A 23,868-nucleotide genomic window follows, 5' to 3' on the forward strand; every position below is an offset into this window, starting at 1 on the left:
GGTTATGGGTAAAGGAAGTGCGTGAGCGAGAGAAACGTGAGAAAGCGCTGTTTGATAAAGAGCAACGGAAAAATGATCATGTGAGAGCGCAGGAAGCGAAGCGTCGGGAAGAAAGAGAACTGGCGGAGAGACAAGAGAAAGAGCGTAGGTTGCAAGTCTCGGGTCAATATGCTGTCCGCCAGCCACTTTATCCTGTCCTTACTAATCTTGAAGATGATTTTCATTTATTAGATCGTTCTCCGCCCCCTTATGTTGGCGCGTCCGCACCGAGATCACAGGATTCTGGATCGGTTTCGGATAAGGTAGACACGCGGTCCATGTTATCAACTGAGCGTATGGGTGAGCTTCGGAAAATTTCTCTTCGTGTGCTTAAGGGCAAGCTATCTCTTTCTGAATTATTGGAATCTTTGGAACATTGGCGGGATAAAGAGCAGCTGTATTTTCTTGAAACCTTTTATCATGATGTGATTGCTGCCTTTCGGAAATATTCAGATGTTTTCGAGCCTGATGATGTAGTATCAGATTCTAAAGCATTACGTAACGGTGTTTTTTCTCCCTCTAAGGTACCCGATGCGGTCTGACGGCTGTTTGCATTGCGGGACGCGGCGTTCGAACTTAAAGAGAGAGCGCGCCTACAGGCAGCAGAAAAGGAGCAATCGGATTTGCACATCGGCGGCGGCCAACCATCTACTTCCGATTCAGATAAGGGCGAACTAGTGCATGCTAAACCGATGCGAGAGGCGGCACCTTTGTATGTTCCTCCTAAAGGAGCGGGAAATAGTTCAGATATTTCTTCCCCCGATGCTAAGGGATATTTTGTGTATAATTGGGTTTATACTCCCTGGCATAGGGCTGATGTTATGGCATTAAAGAATGCATTGCCTGACCCCCGCAAGAATCCAGCGGCCTTTTATGAAGAGGTCGAAGGGGCCTTGAATTCTTGTACTATGACTTTAGCGGATATAGATTTGTTCTTTGGGCTCATTTTACCACCAGATATGTGGAGATCTGTGCGGAAGGTGGATGATGTTCCCGCTTTTAAGGCTAGGTGGTCTGAGATTGAGGATGAGGATAGGGAGAGAAAACCCACGCAAAAACCACCGCGGATTATTTTAGATCTTCCTGCTGCTATCTTGACCAAGTTGAAAACAATTATCCCCCCTAAAAAAATTGACTGGAATATGTTAGCCTCATGTAAACAGAAGGTCGATGAATCAGTTTCAGATTTCTTTACACGCTTTGAGGAGACATTCCATGATTTCAGCGGTCAGTCACTTACGGATGATACGGGTCGACATCTTTTTGTTGATAAATATGTGGCGAATTTATTACCGGGAATAGCAGCTCGATTGAAAGCGAGTGAAAGTTCTTGGTCCACCTCGTCTCCGGCATCCCTCCTGACTATGGCTCAGTATTATGAGCGTCAGGAACAAGAAGCGAAGGGGAATGAGGAGAAGAAATCGAAAGATTTGAAAACTAAGGTGATGTTAGCACAAGTATATGGTCCGCCTCGTCGGGGTGTAGAAAGAGGTAGGGGAGGATTCTATGGTCCCCCTTCGGGTCGGTCAGATGTAATTAGAAATCAATGTGCGTATTGTAAACAGTCGGGTCATTGGGCCAGAGATTGTCCGGTGTTGTATGCATCTCGTCAGGGACGGGGTCAGGGACCACCGAGAGGTAGAGGGGGTTTTTCGAATTATAGAGGGAACTCTAATGATCATGCTCGATTTGAGCCTAACGTACAGCAACGGGATAGGCCTAATGTGTTTGATAGGCAACACCAGTATCAAATGTCTGGGAACAACCGTCCTGGGTACTATGACTCACAGCATGCGTAGGATTGCGTTGGATGGGGGTTAGAATCAGTTGAAGTGCCGGTTGATCAGAAGGGTCCTTATGTTTCAGCAAATGTCTTGGGTTTTACTGATTGGTTCCTAGTTGATACAGGAGCTACTCACAGTGCACTGTCCAAACAATTGGTTCCGAGGGCTCCCCCATCTGGCTTAATGGTTACATCGGTAGGGTTTGATGGTACACTCTCTCGAAGCCCTCTTTCCCGACCTCTTGCATTCCATGTTGACAACTTTTCTGCGCCCTGTCCGTTTCTGCTTGCCCCGAACACGCCCGACAACATTATGGGTCTTGATATGCTTAAGCACTTCAGAGCTACGATCCGCTGCTCCCCTACTGGAGTACGTGTGATCTTAAATGATAATCACCCCATGACAGAACGGATGTGTGTGGTTGCGGAGGATACTGTATTGGCTTCCGTCCCTCATTCTTTGTGGGCTACTTCGGATACTGATGTGGGACAGATGGTGATCCCGCCTGTCCACATTAGTGTCCAGGAGGGTGCGGTGTTACCACGCCTCCCTCAGTATCGTATTTCCCAGGAAGGGGAGGAGGCACTCATACATATTGTGCAGGATTTGATTAAGGTGGGAGTAGTGGAAGAAGTTCCCTATACTGTCTGCAACAGTCCTATTTTACCCATTTTGAAGAAAGATACCGATACCAGGATTTATCGTTTTATCATTGACTTAAGGGAAGTGAATAAGATAGTGATACCTCAGTATCCAGTGGTTTCTGATATCACGACGTTACTTACTCTGGTCCCGCCAATGGCGACCACGTTTTCAGTTATTGATTTGAAAAATGCCTTCTTCTCGATTCCTATTCACCCTGATAGCCGATACCTTTTCGGTTTTACTCTGAATAATAGGTCTTATAGATTTTGTAGAGTCCCTCAGGGTTATACAGAGAGCCCTAGTATTTACAGTCAGGCATTGAAAAGGCAATTGGATTCCTTTGTTCTGCCTGAGGGTGTCGCCCTTATACAATATGTCGATGACATCTTGTTGGCGGCTGACACTCCTGAGCTGTGTGAGAAGTGTACGTTATCTTTGCTTTCCTTTTTGGCATCGCACAATCACAAAGTGTCGAGGAAGAAATTGCAATTTTGTAGACCAAAGGTGACTTATTTGGGTCACCTTTTGTCTAAGGAGGGGCGTGCACTCACACCAGATCGTATTCAAGCAATTTTGAACACGCCAGTACCTTCCACACAGAAGGATGTGCGTGCATTTTTGGGTCTTGCTTCTTTCTGTAGGCAATGGATATTGGGATTTTCACACATAGCTAAACCATTGTTAGCCCTTTTGACAAAAGACACACCGATCCCTCTTCCCTGGTCAAATGAGTGTGAAATTGCTTTTCAGCAATTACGACAAGCCCTTTGATCAGCACCAGTGTTAGGTACCCCTGATTATACGAAGCCCTTTTCACTGTACGTGCATGAGAAAGATGGATGCGCATTATCAGTTTTAGTGCAGATGCACGGCGACAAGCAGCACCCTTGTGCATATTTTTCGGCTGTACTTGATCCTGTTGCCCGAGCATTACCTGGTTGTTTTCGCTCGGTTGCGGCGACAGCTGTGTCAATACGCCAAAGTGAGGGAATTGTGTTATCTCACAAACTGTTGGTATTAGTCCCCCATGCTGTTGATGCCCTGCTTAATCAGACAAAGACGCAGCATTTGACCAGTGCTCGTTTAACGGGATATGAGTTGACGCTTTTGGCTCCTCATATTACGTTAAAGAGGTGTGCAACGTTAAATCCAGCCACATTGTTGCCGTTCCCGGAAACTCAGTCTGAAGCACGAAAAGCACACGATTGTATTCTTGTGACTGAGGAACAGACAAAGGGTCGTATTGATCTCCAGGATACGCCCTTTACAGATGTAGATGGAGAACTGTGGGTGGACGGATCATGCCTGAAGCTACCAGATGGTACGACTTCAGCAGCGTATGCAATTACCACATTACAAACAATAGTGGAGACTGCGCGCATACCGCAGAAATCAGCTCAAGCAGCGGAACTGATAGCATTAACACGAGCATGTGATCTCAGTGCAGGATTGTGTGTGAATGTTTATACAGACAGCCGCTATGCCTTTGGAGTAGCGCACGATTTCGGCCTACTCTGGAAGGAGAGAGGGTTTCTAACGTCACATGGAGCACAGATAATGTACGGGGAGTTAGTTCACAATCTTTTGACTGCATTAACATATCCAAAGAAGATTGCTATAGTTAAATGTAGTGCCCATAAAAAGGTGGTTGATAAAGTTGGAGAAGGGAATGCTTTAGCAGACCGGGTGGCACGAGAGACTGCGATGCAGCCTGGTGCTACTGCAATGTATGTTGTGAAGTCGCAGACAGAAAGATGGCACGATGCTAGGAGAGAAGTGCTGGAGATACAGAGGACCTCTTCCGATAAGGAACGGGAGCAATGGTCCAATGATGGAGAATTGGATGATGAAGGGTGTTGGAGAAGTAAGCAGATGGATAAATGGAAGTTACCCACAGCCTTCGTACAACCTATGGTTCAGATGGCACATGGACTAGCACATGGCGGAGCTTCCGCAATTGTTAAATTACTCACACAAGTTTGGGAGCATCCGGAGATCGCTAGTACGGCAAAGAGGGTAGTGCAGACCTGCATGATTTGCCTGAGGTACAACCCAGGAAAAGGTACACGAACTCCAGCAGGAGGATTTGCAACACCCACTGCACCCTTTGAGATTTTGCAGATGGATTATATCCAGCTTGAGCGCTGTAACAATCTGAAGTATGTTCTAGTAGTAGTTTGTGCCTTCAGTAAATGGGTTGAGGCATACCCTACGAAAGACAATACTGCAATGAATACAGCCAAGATGCTATTGAAGGATTTCTTCCCTCGATATGGTGTTTGTAGATTGTTGTGGAGTGATAATGGACCTCATTTTATAGCAGACGTTATCAAGTATGTCCTAAAAGGCCTAGGCATTACTCAGAAGTTCCATGCAGTCTTTCACCCCCAGTCTGCGGGATTGGTTGAGAAATATAACGGTACTTTGAAGCTTAAGATCGCAAAGATCCAAGCTTCGACTTCTTTGACTTGGCCAGATGCTTTACCGCTGGCATTATTGTCAATTAGATCGATACCGCATTCTCGGACCGGTCTCACACCTTACGAGATTGTATTCGGACGCCCAATGAATATTTGGGGTCCACCAAAACCAAAGTCACTGTATGATGTACCTTGTGTAATGATGAATGATTATCTGGCACAGTTAACGGATAATTTGGTTTCTATTCATCAACAGGTTCGAGAGGCGCTCCCTGATCGGTCCACCGGTGAAGGCCATAATCTCCGACCTGGGGATCAGGTCATGATAAAGGTGTTCGAAAGGACGAACAGTCTGGAGCCGAGATGGGTTGGTCCTGAGCAAGTCTTGCTCGCAACGAGGACAGCTGTGCGGGTTTCCAATCGGAAGAACTGGATCCACTCCTTGCACTGTCGTAAAGTGCCGCCTGGATTGGTGGAGCCTGCTGTGTTGACCGACCATCGAGAAATCCTGACTGCGGAGAAAGGCCGTGCTGTGGAACCGAACGACACTGAGGAGCTCTTCCCGGAACAAGCGATTCCTGGAGGAAGAAGATATCACCTCAGACCAAGGAAGTGATTGCGGTATCCAAAGTTGTCAGAACGGCCCTTAGGTTAGTGAAACGGAGAGCCAATGAGGCAAGGGGGGGGATCAGCCCTGCATTAGTGTAGTGACACCCGTCTTGGCCCGCTGGTGAAGAAATCAACGGCTGCCTAAGGGGAAGAGTTCTGACAACCTTTTAGTTTCAGGAAGATATTGACTTCTTATTACAGGATGGAGAAGAAGAAGATTCTCTGTGCGACAAGCTTTATTATCATTGTGGCTATTGTGGGTATAACCACATGGTTTGTTGAGGACGTAACTCCTGCCCGTGAGTTGCTTGTTTTGACCACTCCAGTGCCTGAGGAGCACTACTTTTATACCCTTCCGTATCAAGAATTGAGGCATCGTCAGTCTTATTTGAATAACATTTTCATCCAGATGTTGCATCATACCCATGTTGCCACAAATGCTACGAACTGTTGGATATGTGGTATGATGCCAGCTCATCAGAAGAAAGGAGGAACGCCGTTCATACCTCTTCCTTTCTCTCATAATGGCTCTTGTAGAGAATGGTACACTTTGCTTTTTGCCACACGGAAACCTACAGTGGGACGATTACTTTTCAGACTTAATAGGGAATGTCATCAAGATAAAGATGGCTATCCACAAGCGAATGGAACAATATGGGAATGGGAAGAATATCGACCAGACAATGAATCGATCCCCTACATTTTCACGAACACTAGAGACACAGTAGGGAAAGAGAAATTTGTGATTCAAGTGGCACAAGCTCAAGCGGACCTGTGTGTCCAGAGTGTGGGTTATATTCCTGTTGGTGTTAGTGACTGTATTATTGTGCTAAACATTGACGGACTAAATAATAGTACTTTCTTAGCCTCCCATAACACATACTTCGTATGTGGGAATAAGGGCTATTATCGCTTACCAGCCGGCTGGTCTGGTGTATGCTATGTAGCATTTTTATTACCCCCAGTATTCTTAGCACCTGCATCCTATCATAAAGATTTGAAGTTGTTGAATAATGTGACTGTAAATAGGTATAAGCATACTCTGTCCATTGATGATGTTGATCAAACTGATACTAGCTTACAGCAATATATTGATTTTAACTTAGGATTGTTTTTCTTTGTTGGAGCCGCCCTAAATAGTAGGAAGGTTTAAAGATTAACGAGAGTTGTAGAGGCTGTGACGAATCAAACCGCTGCTGCTCTTGGGAATCTTACGGAAGAATGACAAATTACTAGAATTGTTGCATTGCAGAATCGTATGGTATTAGATGTTATGTTAGCTGACAGAGGTGGAGCATGTAAAATTATCGGAAGTAGTTGTTGTGTGTTCATTCCTGACCATACGCCATCAGTTTATAATGATATTAATAAATTGCATAAAATCGCAGCTGAGATTCATACAGAAAATGGCACTTGGACCTTTTCTGGATGGTTTTGGGCATTGATCACTACATGGGGATGGAAAGTTTTAACTGGTCTCTGCATTATTGTGGCGATTCTGTTTTCCTGCTGCATCGGTGTTCAGTGTGGTCCTTTACTCTGTTCTCTATGTGTGTCATTTTGTATTCCTGATAAGAAAGCTATTGCCAATGTCACCTATCAGAAACATTTAACCAAAGACGTGGAAGAGATGATGAAAATTGACATATATGATGATTATCCTAATAAGCCGAATGTCTTCAGTAAATGCTGAAAGGGTCGTCTGTTGAAAATTAAAACAGTGATCTGATTAAGCATTCACTAAAGACATGAATTCCCCTCCCTTAGAACAAGTTTCTCTTCTTATGTTGACTAATGTCTGGACTCCATTTTGTATTGTCGTGTCTCCACGTGCTCTGTACCAGAAGAGTCCTATCTTCGTGTTAGTTGCTCTTGTAATCTGCCTAGTAACAGTCTATAAATAGTTCCTTTGTCCGTCTGGCGCATGCCCAGACTTGATCACATCTGTTATCAGTTAGTCCTTGCTTGACCATGTTTTCGCGGGCTTAGGAGTGTGTTAACTCCGCCCACATATTGATTCTGTATCGAAAATGTCCATAAAAGGTAATACTCTTTGCCTCATGTTGTATCCACCCACTTATGAGCCCCTCTGTTGTGTATAAAAGGGGACTACGTACGCAAGTTCTTTGTGCTACTCTATGCAATACTGAAGAGTGTTGTATAGGTTGTAGGACCACCCTTAAGGGTTAATAAACTTTGTCTTTGCAGTTTCCGTGCCAACTTCCTTCTAGTTTTTGTTACAGGAGAGCGAACCCTTGTATTCTGCGGGCCTATCTGGGGCCTGTATTCATCAACACTGTGAGTTAGTGTGTATTTGGGATCACTGTGGGAGAAGCATTTGGTAACATCATGTATTTGCTGACAGATAACTGTTTTGAAACCTGTCATGTTGTGAAGTTTTAGTAGCATTAGAATCCAGTCTTTGCTTATGCGTTGATTAAATGAGTCATGCTTTGACACTGATGTGCTGTACTTCAATATGTAGATTGTGTTCAGTACCATTAACTCTTCTAGACTAGTGAATGAGTTTTGGTAAACTCCTAGGATAGTGTTGATTGTCTAAAATCACACTGTGAGTCTGTGTGCATTTGGGTAAGGATTGTGAGAGAAGCATTTGGTAACATCGTGTATTTGCTGACAGATAACTGTTTTAAAACCGGTCATGTTGTCAAGTTTTAGTAGCATTAGAAGCCAGTTTTTGCTTATGCTTTGATTAAATGAGTCAGGCTTTGACACAAAAGTGCAGTCCTGAAATATGAAGATTGTGTGCAGTTCCCTTACCACTTCCACTGTAGTGAATGAGTTTTGGAAATCTGCTAGGGATAGTGTTGTATGTCTAGAATCACACTGTGAGTCTGTGTGCATTTGGGAACCACTGTGAGAGAAACGTTTGGTAACATCGTGTATTTGCTGACAGATAACTGTTTTAAAACATGTCATGTTGACAAGTTTTAGTAGCATTAGAAGACAGATATGGCTTATGCTTTCATTAAATGAGTCAGGCATTGACAGTAAATTGCAGTTGTGAAATATGTAGATTGTGTGCAGTTCCCTTACCACTTGCACTGTAGTGAATGAGTTTTGGTAAACTCTTAGGGATAGTGGTGCTTGTCTAGAATCACACTGTGAGTTAGTGTGTGTTTGGGATCAGTGTGAGAGAAGCATTTGTTAACATCATGTATTTGCTGACAGATAACTGTTTTAAAACCTGTCATGTTGTGAAGTTTTAGTAGCATTTGAATCCAGTCTTTGCTTATGCGTTGATTAAATGAGTCATGCTTTGACACTGATGTGCTGTACTTAAATATGTAGATTGTGTGCAGTGCCATTAACTCTTCCAGACTAGTGAATGAGTTTAGGTAAACTCCTAGGATAGTGTTGCTTGTCTAAAATCACACTGTGAGTCTGTGTGCATTTGGGTAAGGATTGTGAGAGAAGCATTTGGTAACATTGTGTATTTGCTGACAGATAACTGTTTTAAAACCGGTCATGTTGTCAAGTTTTAGTAGCATTAGAAGCCAGTCTTTGCTTATCCTTTGATTAAATGAGTCAGGCTTTGACACAAAAGTGCAGTCCTGAAATATTAAGATTGTGTGCAGTTCCCTTACCACTTCCAGTGTAGTGAATGACTTTTGGTAAACTCCTAGGGATAGTGGTGCTTGTCTAGAATCACACTGTGAGTCTGTGTGCATTTGGGAACCACTGTGAGAGAAACATTTGGTAACATCGTGTATTTGCTGACAGATAACTATTTTAAAACCTGTCATGTTGTCAAGTTTTAGTAGCATTAGAAGCTAGTCATTGCTTATGCGTTGATTAAATGAGTCAGGCATTGACACTAAAGTGCAGTCGTGAAATATGTAGATTGTGTGCAGTTCCCTTACCACTTCCACTGTAGTGAATGAGTTTTGGTAATCTGCTAGGGATAGTGTTGTTTGGCTAGAATCACACTGTGAGTCTGTGTGCATTTGGGAACCACTGTGAGAGAAGTGTTTGGTAACATCGTGTATTTGCTGACAAATAACTGTTTTAAAACATGTCATGCTATCAAGTTTTAGTAGTATTAGAAGACAGTTATGGCTTATGCTTTCATTATATGAGTCAGGCATTGACAGTAAATTGCAGTTGTGAAATATGTAGATTGTGTGCAGTTCCCTTACCACTTGCACTGTAGTGAATGAGTTTTGGTACACTCATAGGGATAGGGGTGCTTGTCTAGAATCACACTGTGAGTTAGTGTGTATTTGGGATCACTGTGAGAGAAGCATTTGGTAACATCATGTATTTGCTGACAGATAACTGTTTTAAAACCTGTCATGTTGTGAAGTTTTAGTAGCATTAGAATCCAGTCTTTGGTTATGCGTTGATGAAATGAGTCATGCTTTGACACTGATGTGCTGTACTTAAATATGTAGATTGTGTTCAGTATCATTAACTCTTCTAGACTAGTGAATGAGTTTTGGTAAACTCCTAGGATAGTGTTGATTGTCTAAAATCACACTGTGAGTCCGTGTGCATTTGGGTAAGGATTGTGAGAGAAGCATTTGGTAACTTTGTGTATTTGCTGACAGATAACTGTTTTAAAACCGGTCATGTTGTCAAGTTTTAGTAGCATTAGAAGCCAGTCTTTGCTTATGCTTTGATTAAATGAGTCAGGCTTTGACACAAAAGTGCAGTCCTGAAATATGAAGATTGTGTGCAGTTCCCTTACCACTTCCACAGTAGTGAATGATTTTTGGTAAACTCCTGGGTATAGTGGTTGTTGTCTAGAATCACACTGTGAGTGTGTGTGCATTTGGGAACCACTGTGAGAGAAACATTTGGTAACATCGTGTATTTGCTGACAGATAACTATTTTAAAACCTGTCATGTTGTCAAATTTTAGTAGCATTAGAAGCTAGTCATTGCTTATGCGTTGATTAAATGAGTCAGGCATTGACACTAAAGTGCAGTCGTGAAATATGTAGATTGTGTGCAGTTCCCTTACCACTTCCACTGTAGTGAATGAGTTTTGGTAATCTGCTAGGGATAGTGTTGTATGTCTAGAATCACACTGTGAGTCTGTGTGCATTTGGGAACCACTGTGAGAGAAACGTTTGGTAACATCGTGTATTTGCTGACAGATAACTGTTTTAAAACATGTCATGTTGACAAGTTTTAGTAGCATTAGAAGACAGTTATGGCTTATGCTTTCATTAAATGAGTCAGGCATTGACAGTAAATTGCAGTTGTGAAATATGTAGATTGTGTGCAGTTCCCTTACCACTTGCACTGTAGTGAATGAGTTTTGGTAAACTCATTGGGATAGGGGTGCTTGTCTAGAATCACACTGTGAGTTGGTGTGTATTTGGGATCACTGTGAGAGAAGCATTTGGTAACATCATGTATTTGCTGACAGATAACTGTTTTAAAACCTGTCATGTTGTGAAGTTTTAGTAGCATTAGAATCCAGTCTTTGCTTATGCGTTGATTAAATGAGTAATGCTTTGACACTGATGTGGTGTACTTAAATATGTAGATTGTTTGCAGTACCATTAACTCTTCCAGACTAGTGAATGAGTTTTGGTAAACTCCTAGGATAGTGTTGCTTGTCTAAAATCACACTGTGAGTCTGTGTGCATTTGGGTAAGGATGGTGAGAGAAGCATTTGGTAACGTCGTGTATTTGCTGACTGATAACTGTTTTAAAACCGGTCATGTTGTCAAGTTTTAGTAGCATTAGAAGCCAGTCTTTGCTTATGCTTTGTTTCTATGAGTCAGGCTTTGACATAAAAGTGCAGTCCTGAAATATGAAGATTGTGTGCAGTTCCCTTACCACTTCCACAGTAGTGAATGATTTTTGGTAAACTCCCAGGTATAGTGGTTGTTGTCTAAAATCACACTGTGAGTCTGTGTGCATTTGGGTACCACTGTGAGAGAAGCATTTGGTACCATTGTGTATTTTTAAGCAGACAACTCTTTTAAAACCTGTCATGTTGTCAAGTTTTAGTAGCATTAGAAGCTAGTCTTTGCTTATGCATTGAGAAAATGAGTCAGGGTTTGACACTAAGGTGCATTACCATGTATTCTGTTCACTGTGGCAGAAGTGAAAATTTAAAAGTTTTACCTAAGCACTGTCCTAGAAGTAGTCTGATTATTTAGTCAGTTTCTAAGTACCAAATAGATTGCTTCAAATGTGTGTAGTGTTCTAACATACTATACACTTGTCTTTTACACCTTCAATTCCCTAGTCAGTATCCATACACTTCCAGGGAACATCCTGTCACTTCCTTTGCAGTCCTCTAGAGACCCATTCAACAGCATGTACTAATCCATTCACTGTGCCAAAACCCAAACACTTATAAATTCACCAAGACACTCTCTTTCCAGTACTCTAATGATTCAGTCACTGCCTAAGTATTCATGCACTGAGCCAGGTCTTAGCAGATGGACTACTTCAAACCCCTATCCACTATGCATGCAGTCCTCTAACCACCTACACACTTGTCTTTCACACCTTCAATTCCCCAGTCAGTATCTGTCACTTCCAGCAAACACCCTGGCACTGCCGTTGCACTCCTCTAGTGACCCATTCAGCATCATGTACTAATCCATTCACTGCGCCAAACCCTAATAAATTCACCCAGGCACTCTCCTTGCAGTACTCTAATCTACCTAGATGCGTCACGTTGTAAATGGGGCGCAATGTGGCGCATGGTTTACGCCGCCGCTGCGTCACAAAAGTGACGCAACGGTGGCGCAAAAGTGGCGCAAGGGCATTTTAAATCTGCCCCATAAAATTTTGCTAGCTGTATGCATTTTATATATTTGTGATTTGTTTCTTGTGGTATTTTGTTGTGAATACCATGTTGGGTTTTTTTTAACAATCTTTGTTACTTTCCCGGTCTGTCGTCGACATCCATTGTCCCCACAGGAGTGTTCCGCTTTGTTGTTTTGTATTATTGTTGTTACATTTTGTTTATTAGTTTATTGTTCATATATATGTTAATGAAAAAATAAAGTTTGAAAATAGTTTATCGTTTATATATTTATTATTATAAAAAATAAAGTTTGCAAAAAAAATTAATAACGTTTTTGGTTGTTCTCTTAACTGCTGTGTGACTCTTTCTTGTTCTTATTACTGTTATTTGATGGAGTCCACCATGGTGTTAAATTTTGGGGCACGTATCGCTGGAATACTGGTGATATCTGCAGTTTGCACCAACTTCTGAATAGTGTGTTAGATTTATCTCAACTTTACTTCCGTTAAAGTGCTGATAATGAAATGGAGAGTCGCCGTTCCCATGCAAAAAGACACGAGGTGCACCTTTCCGATTTATTCTAAATACTAAAATCCTGTATTGAATTGCACTGAGGTATTGGCTGCACTTACAGTGTACACACAAAATCTATTAAGAAATCTCATTGTATTTATATTGATTGGGAATAGTGCGTCAGGTGCTGGATCTTGACGAGATACACTGCTCAGTTCGTATATTGTTCTGCACACGAAAACAATCACATTACAACTTTCACACCAATTGCAATGCGAAACAAATTCCGGTGATTAGACACGTTAGCACCAGGGATTTTACACCTGCTTTCTGCTGGTGTTAAGCAGGACAACTACCTGCACCATGAAAGGGAACACAGCCAAGAGCCACACCAGAACACCCACAGGTGCCATAGAGTCAATGAGCACGATACAGGGATACCCATGAGGGCTAGAAGACTTATCTCAACAACTCCAGGACTGCCAATGCCCCCCAAACCCACATCTTAGTAAGTGTGTCCCTGTGGTCATTGTCTTAGTATGATAGGCACGAGCCCTGCAACATCACAGTGTGCTGTCACCTCAGCGTTGGAAGTGAGCCTGGATGTGTAGCTACGCACGCATCCTCCTGCATGCACAACTGGCGTGTGCTGGTCTGGGGTTCACAGGTCAGTGCAGGGGTGTGCCTATCCGGCAAGGGGAACCGGGTATCTCGGACATGTCCATGTACAGGAAGTGCGGTAAGTGTGTCTCTGTGTTCTGGTGTGGCCTGCTACAACAGCCGCAGCAGTCAATGTTGTAAAGTGGCATGCACCACCTCCAAACGGCACTGTGATGTTGTAGTTGGAATGTAGCAGGACATGCGCAAATAGGCATTCCAATGGTGTGCCGTACGAGTGCACAAGATACAACAGCGCACCGTACAAAAGTGTGGGGGCTCGTGGGAGGGAGGAGCAGCCGTTTGGCAAAATAACACACAGTGAACTCGACCATGTGCCACATGCTGGGCATCTCATCCATGATGACCACGGTCACAGACATCCCACAACACCAACGACTGGCCTTTGTACACATCCTGTATGAATGCAGCGTGGTTTTCACTTCTATGCTCGTTCAGTGGTGTGATGTTGGCAGGTTGTGTGACTTGTTGGTGTGTTTCATTTTGGATATTGTTAGTCTGTATGTGTGTTGTACTTCATTGTGCATGTGTGCCATTCTGCCCATCTCCCCCCCTCCCCCCACTCCCTGCTTCTTCCTTTTCCTAGTGCTGTTGTGCCTATAATTTTGTTGCTGCACACATAAATACATGTAAAGAATAAATTAGAATAGTTCCTTGATTCTTTTAGGTTTCAAAACTTCTCTATTGGTTTCTTTTTAATTTTCCATATGAACCGTTTTTTAAATATTCAACAACACATAGAAGTCAGAAGTGCAACGTATTCTATCAACACACTTTCTAGAACATTCTACAACATGTGCAGGTTAAAAGTTCATAAATGTTTTAAAACTTAACGATATTTTTTTGTAACATTTTCTTGAATATTTAACGACACTTGCAGGTTAAAAATTGACGATTGTTTTAAGTTCGAACAGTGCCTTCCAAATGCAAGTAGCAGGTGTGGTTGAGCTGAGCAAATTTTATCCTATGATATGTACTCCACGTTGAAACTGCTTTTTCTTAACCAATCACAAACATGCTTTTCCACAAAAGTAATGTGCACCCTACTTTTAAAAAAGAATGCTTTTCATGATATCTTTAGAGATAAGTTATAGATAGGAATTGGCATTTAAAAAAACTTTGAAATTCACTGAAAAATCCATAGGTTTCAGGCACGTTATAGTTAGGAATTAGCATTTAAAAAGCCTTAGAAATTCACTGAAAAAACCATAGGTTTCAGGGGCGTTATAGGCAGCTGGACATTTCCCTCGTACAAAACCCTAGAAATTCCCCTATTATAGTTAGTTCAGCTAACTATAACTCGCGCCCCCGCACTGCACTGCTGATGACGTCACCTATTACATCACTCATGACATGGTCAGTGACATCACTGATGACATCACTGATGACTTCTCAAATGACATCACTGATGACATCACTGATGACGTCATCCATGTGATAAATGAGTACATCTTCTCACACCCTAATATAGGAGGAGCCAGTGATCACTTGATGGGGTGTGATCACTTTTTGAACAACAGAGCGGCAGATCTCCTGAAACATTGAGGACACTGAAATGGGGCACTGATGAAAGCTAATTAAAGCTGAAACGCGTCTGCCTAGCGTTTCAGGGACCTTTGGATTGCCAGCGCTTTTAACATCAAAAAAGCCTTTGTTTGATCCCCCGGAGCTGTTGTCACACTCTCTTCGTCTAGGAGAGAGACTGCTAGTGATATTTTTGCCAGCGTGCGGTGCTGGCTGAGTGACCGCCCTCTCGATTTGGAGCAACGCGTTTTTCCTGCTATCTTTGGTATGTGCATAAAACTGCTACGCGCCGCCCCCCCAGTGCCCTACATAGGGGTAATTTTTACATTGGGGAGAGAGGAGGCAGAATTTATTCTGCCTGATAAGGGGGACAAACGAAGAACTTTACCTGCAGTAGAGCTGCAGCGGCGAGGGAGCACCGTCCAACACTGCTTGGTGGCATCAATTGAGGTTTTGGAAGTCCCGTCACTGTATTGGGCTCCATAGGTGAACTCCAATGCCCAGAATGCAGAGCAGCAGCAGGAGAAGCGCGAGGTGCCTTGCAGCTGAGAGGCATAGGGGGAGCCAGTGATCACGTGACGGGGTGTGATCACTTATTGAACAACAGAGCGGCAGATCTCCTGAAACATTGAGGACACTGAAATGGGGCACTGATGAAAGCTAATTAAAGCTGAAACGCGTCTGCCTAGCGTTTCAGGGACCTTTGGATTGCCAGCACTTTTAACATCAATAAAGCCTTTGTTTGATCCTCCGGAGCTGTTGTCACACTCTCTTCGTCTAGGCGAGAGACTGGTAGTGATATTTTTGCCAGCGTGCAGGTGCTGGCTGAGTGACCGCCCTCTCGATTTGGAGCAACGCGTTTTTCCTGCTATCTTTGGTATGTGCATAAAACTGCTATGCGTCACCCCCCCAGTGCCCCAAATAGGGGTAATTTTTATGTTGGGGAGAGAGGAGGCAGAATTTATTCTGCCTGATAAGGTGGACAAACAAAGGACTTTACCTGCTGTAGAGCTACAGCGGCGAGGGAGCACCGTCCAACACTGCTTGGTGGCATCAATTGATGTTTTGGAAGTCCCGTCACTGTATTGGGCTCCATAGGTGAACTCCAATGCCCAGAATGCAGAGCAGCAGCAGGAGAAGCGCGAGGTGCCTTGCAGCTGTGAGGCATAGGAGGAGCCAGTGATCACGTGATGGGGTGTGATCACTTTTTGAACAACAGAGCGGCAGATCTCCTGAAACATTGAGGACAATGAAATGGGGCACTGATGAAAGCTAATTAAAGCTGAAACACGTCTGCCTAGCGTTTCAGGGACCTTTGGATTGCCAGCGCTTTTAACATCAATAAAGCCTTTGTTTGATCCCCCGGAGCTGTTGTCACACTCTCTTCGTCTAGGAGAGAGACTGGTAGTGATATATATATATATATATATATATATATATATATATATATATATATTACCTACTGGCGGTCGCCAGTAGGTAGTTATAGTTAGGACCCTGTTTCCATAAGAAATCCGCAACATTCTATTTTGAATAACTTTGGCGCCGGTCGACGAATCCTCGCGAATTTTTCAAAATAGGTGGGGCGCTACGCTCCGCTCCTACCCTGAAAGTCTCGGGGGGATTCGTCAAGCGGGGGCTGAGAAAAAAGGGGGGTCCCAAAACGCGTTTTCCCCATGCATTTTTCCATAGGACCTTTAGACACAGCTACAGCCCGAACGGCTGAACAGAATTACTTGAAATTTGGCAGAGAGGTAGCCATAAGGTCAAGGAAGTGCCTTTTGTAGGTTTGGTGTAAATCTGTTCAGTATTTCCTGAGAAAATAGCATTTAAAAGCATATATATATGTGGGCGGAGCCTAACCACACATCTCATCCTGAGATCTGATTGGCTGTCAGCACTTCATCCAAGAAGTGTTGGCAGCCATCTTGGGACCAATATACATGATAGCACCTCATTAAAAAGCATTGCAGTTAATAGAAGGTTTTAAGACTTTAGTTACATTATAAATCATTTGTTGATGTACCATACTCATTTTAGGACTTGTGGTATGTTCTAAGGTGATTTTACCATGTGAAAAAGCCTTCTGCTGGGATATCATGATTGAGAGAAAAATATTTTCTCATGCTTTTACCACAGAGGTTTGGAAGGTGATCTATAGGCTAAACTGAGAGCTTATTTTCTGTAAATTCACATTATCTTTCTCAGTCATGTGAGAATGAAGTCTGACATTCTCAGTAAAACATGTACATCCAACAAGGGCAGAGACTGTCAGTTGATTCCTTTGTGTTCTACTGCAGCTTCCCAGAGTGTTCCAAAGAACTACTAGAGCGCTAACAGTCCTACTTATGATAAACGTATGGCACACCTGAAGCCATCTTGCTTGGATTAAAGTGGTAACTCTTAAAACATTTAATTTAAAAAGGAACAAAATGAGGGGGTTCATTTTTCCATAAAAAGTATGATTAGTGCTGCAGAAAGAAAAATTAGGGCACATTTTGAGTGACTTCTCAAATCCTCTTCTATTTCATTAAAAAATTCTGACATGCAGACTGAAACATGCACTTTCAATACCAGCAGCAGTTTTCCCTGGTGAGCAGTAGCTTTACTACAGTGATCTAATGAGCAAAAAGAGTGCTAACATTCTGAATTTATGGCAAATGTGTGACACATCTGAATGCCTTCTTGATGGAATCAAAGTAAAAAACTGAAAGTATTTCCTACTGAGGAGACTGCAGTAAATGAGGAAATTAGGAAACTTCATAACAAATAAGTCTCCCAAGATGGCCACCAGAGACAAAAGAGCCCAAATGTAGCCCAAATATCACCCAGATGTAGCCCAAGTATAGCCCAATGACAGAATGTCCCAGAATGTTCTTAAAAACAACTAGAGCGCTTACTGTCTTCATTATGACAAAAGTATGGCACACCTGAAGCCATCTTGATTGGAATAAACTGGTAACACTTAAAACATTTAATTTAAAAAGGAACACAATGAGGAGGTTCATTTTGCCATAGAAATTATGATTAATGCTGAAGAAAGAAAATGAGGGCACATTTTGAGTGACTTCTCAAATCCTCTTCTATTTCATTAAAAAATTCTGACATGCAGACTGAAACATGCACTTTTAATACCAGGAGCAGACTTCCATGGTGCAGTAGTTTTACTACAGTGATCTAATGAGCAACTAGAGTGCTAACATTCTGAATTTATGGCAAATGTGTGACATATCTGAATACCTTCATGATGGAATCAAAGTAAAAAACTGAAAGCATTTCCTACTGAGGAGACTGCAGTACATGAGGAAATTAGGAAACTTCATAACAAATAAATCTCCCAAGATGGCCACCGGAGACAAAAGAGCCCAAATGTAGCCCAAAATCACCCAGATGTAGCCCAAATATAGCCCAATGACAGAAGTGTGCAAAACACTTATTATTTTGTGTTTTTGCAGTGTTATATAGTGCAGACTTGTCAGGTATTGGAGTGCTTTACATGAGCATTGGTTACATCACACAAGAACAAATTCATTTTGGTTGTAGACATGGGGAGACTAAGTGATTTGACCAGAATCACAGAATGTCGAGCTGAAGCAGAAACTTCAACCTGGTTCCCCAGTTGCAAAGTCTGCAGTTCTGGAAGTAACACCACATCCTCTCCCCTAAGTGCAACATTTAATCAAGTGGTCAACTGGATAAAAAAACATAAAGATAACAAATAATTTAAAAGTGCTTTGTCGCTATTTGAAAACTCAGAAAATATGTCCTTATTTTAGTCTTTTAGAGCACTAACCATAATTTTGATGCCAATAAGACCCTCTCATATATGTAATTTCTAAAGGAAATGCTCTAGGTATTACAGTTTTGATTACATCAAGATGATGTCAGGCGTTCCACACTTTTGTAATAAATATAGAATGTTAGCAATCTAGTTGTTCATTAGGATACTGTTGAGAGGCAGAGGCCAGGGGCACGGACTCTGAAAATTGAAGGCAGGTAGGAGGGTGCAAAGGCAACAATTTAACCACACTGAGCAGGCAGGAAGGGCCGTGGAAGCACAACAGACTATGGAGGGCAGTGGAAAGGGGGGCAGGGGCAACAAACCAACAATACAGGACTTGCAAGAGAGGCTGTTGGAGGGAAGATCTATTACGGGTCAAGGAAGCTAGGGGCGGTCCCCAGATCCCCGGGAGCCACCACAGAACTGAGCAGGAGAGTGAGTCAGGGACAAAAGGGGCACCTTAATTTGAGCCGGGGTGCCTAGGAACGCTTGCTCCAAAAATGAAGAAAACAGACATATGAGACATGGAATTGGAGGCAGAATACAATGGCAGTTTAATGAGAAGATGCAACTTCAAAGAAACCGCAGAATAGAGACATAAAGTACAAAATACAGAATCCAGATAATCATACAGCTGTCATGATATTCTCTGTATCTCAATTAATGTACTGACAGAGAGAGAGAGAAAACACATCTATAAATGCATCATGAGAAACAAGTTACACCAAGGAAAATGTTACCTAGGAACACTCACGTTTACTCTTAGAGCAAGCATTCCTGCAATTACAATACAAAATCTTTTAAATGCAAAAGTAAAGAGAACAATGGTTAAACATAACATGACATTTCATATAGGTAAAATAGAATAAGATACTTCAAGCAAAGCAGAGCAAGACATTTTAAGCAAAGGAAGACAAGAGCTCCCAGCTCTTGGGGAAAACCTGCAGTGCCTGTTAACCTACATACAGACGGCGAGGTAGTCCGTCGATATCTGTGGGTGCTCCCTTTTTATATCATTTTGTGGGCTCCTTTGCACGCTACATCTACCTACGTATGCTACCCAAAAGCTTCGTCTGCAGATTTTACCAGACATTTCGTCATTTACCCACTTAATGCTGACAATGGACTGGGTGAAAAGGTCAGTCTCTCAGGCCAATCGCTTATCGTAAGTTCCATAGAGCAAGCAGAAAATAATGGGTATTGTACGGGAATTCAATATATTCATGTATAAAATCTCATCAGTTCTCCTAACTTGACGCTCTGCGGTTGCCACTTCCTTAAAAGCGGGAAACCTGCCCAGGAAGCAAGTACCAGTCCAGGATGCAGCCTACTGTATGTCGACAGCTTCAGGGGGATGTTGAACTTTGATACCGAGCACGGAGCACTCGGGTAGGGTGGGGGCTACTAGTTTGGAGCAGAAGGCCTCGCAGACCTGCCTTCAGACTGCTATACACTAAAATTGCAGAGCTATGGTCAATTTAACAAAGAGGCCTACATATTGAACAGAAGGGCCTACACAGGGGTTTTATGCTGGCTGAGTGGTAAGGATGTCTCAGGATAATTATATAGCAACACAGGACCCGCTGGTCAATTTAATACGGCCTACAAATGCAGCTGGCAGGGCAAGGACAAGGGTCTCATACTTCAGGTGTGGACAGAACGGGCCAGGGGGCCCCTGTGATACAGAATCTACCCTCCTTCAAGGCTGTGGCAATGTAATAGACCATTGTGGGCAGAAGGAAGAGGCAATGGTAGTACAACCATACATGCCAACAGACCCGATTCAGCCAGGAAACGTCCAATGTTTTTAAGCTCAAATGGGCTTTATTTGATCTGTCTCCTGTCTACAATATCCTCTTTTTCAATGTAACTCAAAGGGGAAAATCAATACCCCAGTTTTTTTTCAAAATCTCCCTCTTACCAAGTTCAAAATGTTCGCAAGTATGGTACATTGGATCATGGAAGGAAATGGGATAGGGACATGGACTTGGATAACAGAGGACAGGAGGCACATGGAGAGGTGCACCAAACTGACCCTGCAGGGCAGGCATCAGGGTTTGCAGCAGCACAATACACCACACAGGGCATGCAGGACGGGAGTGCAGCACAACAATCCATAGAAAGCAAGAGGGAGGGGACAGGACCATGCACATGGACAACAGAGAACAGAGGGGCAAGAGGCAATGGTAGCTAGCTGACCATAATGGACAGACAGGAGAGAAAGCTGCAGCATAACAGACCATAAAGGGCAGGAGGGACGGATCAGGGGCATTACAATGGAACAGACAAGCCAGGAGGGAGGGAGTAGGGCTGGGGGCAAGGGGGCAGGGCAGGAGCAGCAAGATAGCCATGGAGGTCAGGCAGGATGGGCACTAGAAGCAAGACACACCATGAAGAGCAACAGTGAGACTGTGATGGCATACACACAGACCATGGAGGGAAGGTGGGAGGGGGTCAGGGGCAGCTAACTGACCACACAGGGAAGGTGGGAGGGGCCATGGCAGCACAGAAGACCATGCATGGCAAGTGGGAGGGTTAGTGGCAGCACAATGGCTATGATGGGCAAGAAGGAGGGTGGAGGGGCATGCACAAAGGACGATGGAGGATAGAAGGGAGGGTCAGGACCTGTGCACAGACAAGAAAGTTCAGGGGAAGGGACCTCACAACAGACCACACGGGGCAGGCAGGAGGAGCAGTTGCAGCACAACAGACCAGGGAGGGCAGAAGGGTGTGGAAGTACAATGGACCAAGTAGGACAGGAGGAAGAGGATAGGGGCATGGCATGTGGACAGGCAGGGTGGAGGTGGCAGGGACAGGTTACAGTCATCTGACAATGCTAGGCAGGTGGGAGGGGAGTGGCAGCTCAACAGAACACTCAGAGTAGATAGGAGTGGCAGGTCCATGGGACATGGTGGGCAAAAAGGATGGAGCAGGGGCATGCACAAAGACATCGGAGGGCAGGGGGAAGGAGAATAGGGGCAGCAAGCTAAGCACAGAATTTAAGCAGGAGGTCAATGATGGGGCATAGAATTGGGCAATGGAGGGCAGGAGGAGTGGACTGGTACATCATACTAAATTGAGGGCAGTGGCAGCACATCAGACCATGCATGGCAGGAGGGAGGAGGCTAGTCCATGGATTCACACAACAGAGGATAGGGAGGAAGGGGATGGGGCAGCAAGCTAACTGTTCTGAGAAGGCGGGTATTAGGAACTTTATTGTTTTTAAAACATTGTGTCTGTGCGAACTACTTAAAATATGAACAAGTATGCAGCATAATCTCACTTTTATTCAGGAAGAAGAGGACGTTTGTGACTGTGACTCCGGGCTCACTTGGCAGAAACACCCCCTGACCCTCCACCCCCTATCGCAAAATGTAATGCCTGTGAAAAGGGTAGGTGAACACAGTGTTATATAGAACATAGTCCTGAGAGCACGATTGAAAATGAAAACTAGATATAGTGTATGGTATAAACTATGCACCAAAAAGTGTGATATAAGATGAACCGGGCGTGAAATATAATATGCAATATATTGTGCGCAATGACAGATTCATTGGAGAGTGCGAGATAGCACAGGCACTAGCGCGTGCTATGCGATATGCGCCTTGGAGTGTAATATGCACAGGGCAGTGTTGTGTAACCTAACTAGTCTTTAAAGTTGTAATATAAAATATGTGCTGGGGAGTGTAACGTTGCATATGCACTGTGACAAAGATATGGATCCCAGATTGTAATATGTATGGCATAGCACTGTGCGTGATAACATAGGCATCGAGGAAGGCACGTTAGATGGGGCAATATAACCCGTGCGAAGACAAGTGTGGCATGACATATTCACGGGGTGGTGTTACAGTGCACATGGGCTAGAGAGTGTCATAGCATATGCACTAGCTAGTGGAATACAACACAGAGGTGTGTGGCACTCGGCAGGCAATGGTGGGTGTAACACAGCATTGGGCTCTGTCAGGAGCGCCCTGTGACTCTCAAGTGATGTTCGTCCCCTTTCCAGAGAGTCAAATAAAAAGTATTACACATCCGGATGTGTGTTTTATTAACCGTGAGGGGGGTTTCTTGCATAGTTTTGGTCGAATTTTTGTCGAATCCCCTTTGAATGGCTTGGTGTGCATGTGTATTAAATGTGCCCGTCAATAGCTACCCATGTTTGTATAAATAAACGACAAGGGTGTCTACCGGGATTAGGCACGGTAGGGCATCAGACATGTCAGAGCTTCACTAGTGGTGTAAATACATTCCACGTGGATTCATTGCATGCATAGTCGCCTTTTAATGAATATCACGCAAATCGTCATGGTGATAGGTACGTACGGTTTGTCCAGCATGTCCTAGGTGTGTCTATAAATATATATTTTTTAAAAATAATAAAAAACAGTGGCCGGCCCTGGGGATTGGGGTCAAAAAAATATAATTAGGAGACTGGCCCTGGGGGATGGGGTCATCAGGGCCAATAAATTAGAATAAGAAGGGGAACCAAACAGCCCCCCTTCTTAAAAAACTAAAATAAATAAAAGACTGGCATCGTGCCGTAGGCCATGCCCCCTCCGTGCAGCACTCTGCAAACGCGCCCCCAACAGGCATCTCCAGTATGCGCCAGGGAGCTGCGCTGCAGCCAGGTGTTCTGAGGCCAAGCCCCTTTTTACACCTCTCTGCAACGCAGCTCTGTGGCGCTTACTGGAGGTACCTAGTGGTCTAGTTTGACCCTAGGGACCCTTAGGATTCAAGGGGACTTAATCTCTCAACTTAGAACAGCCACAGGGCGCGTTTACACAGTGGTGAAGGGAGGGACGGGGCCTGAGGTGACGTGTGCAAACACGCACTATGGCACGTTTTAAATTGGGGATATAATTTCCCTTCAATACTGAGGGCCCCTGGGGGCTAACTAGCCCACCAAGTGCTTCCAGTAAGCGCCACTGAGCTGCATTGCAGAGAGGTGGTCCAGGCCGTGCCACTTTTTACACCTCTCTGCAACGCAGCTCTGTGGCACTTACTGGAGGTACCTAGTGGGCTAGTTGGACCCTAGGGACCCTCAGGATTCAAATGAACTTAATCTCCCAACTAAAAATGGACACAGGGCTTGTTTACACAGTGGTGAAGGGAGGGGACGGGGCCTGAGTTAAC

This window comes from Triturus cristatus, chromosome 12 (assembly GCF_964204655.1).
Source record: "Triturus cristatus chromosome 12, aTriCri1.1, whole genome shotgun sequence".
Classification (NCBI taxonomy): domain Eukaryota; kingdom Metazoa; phylum Chordata; class Amphibia; order Caudata; family Salamandridae; genus Triturus; species Triturus cristatus.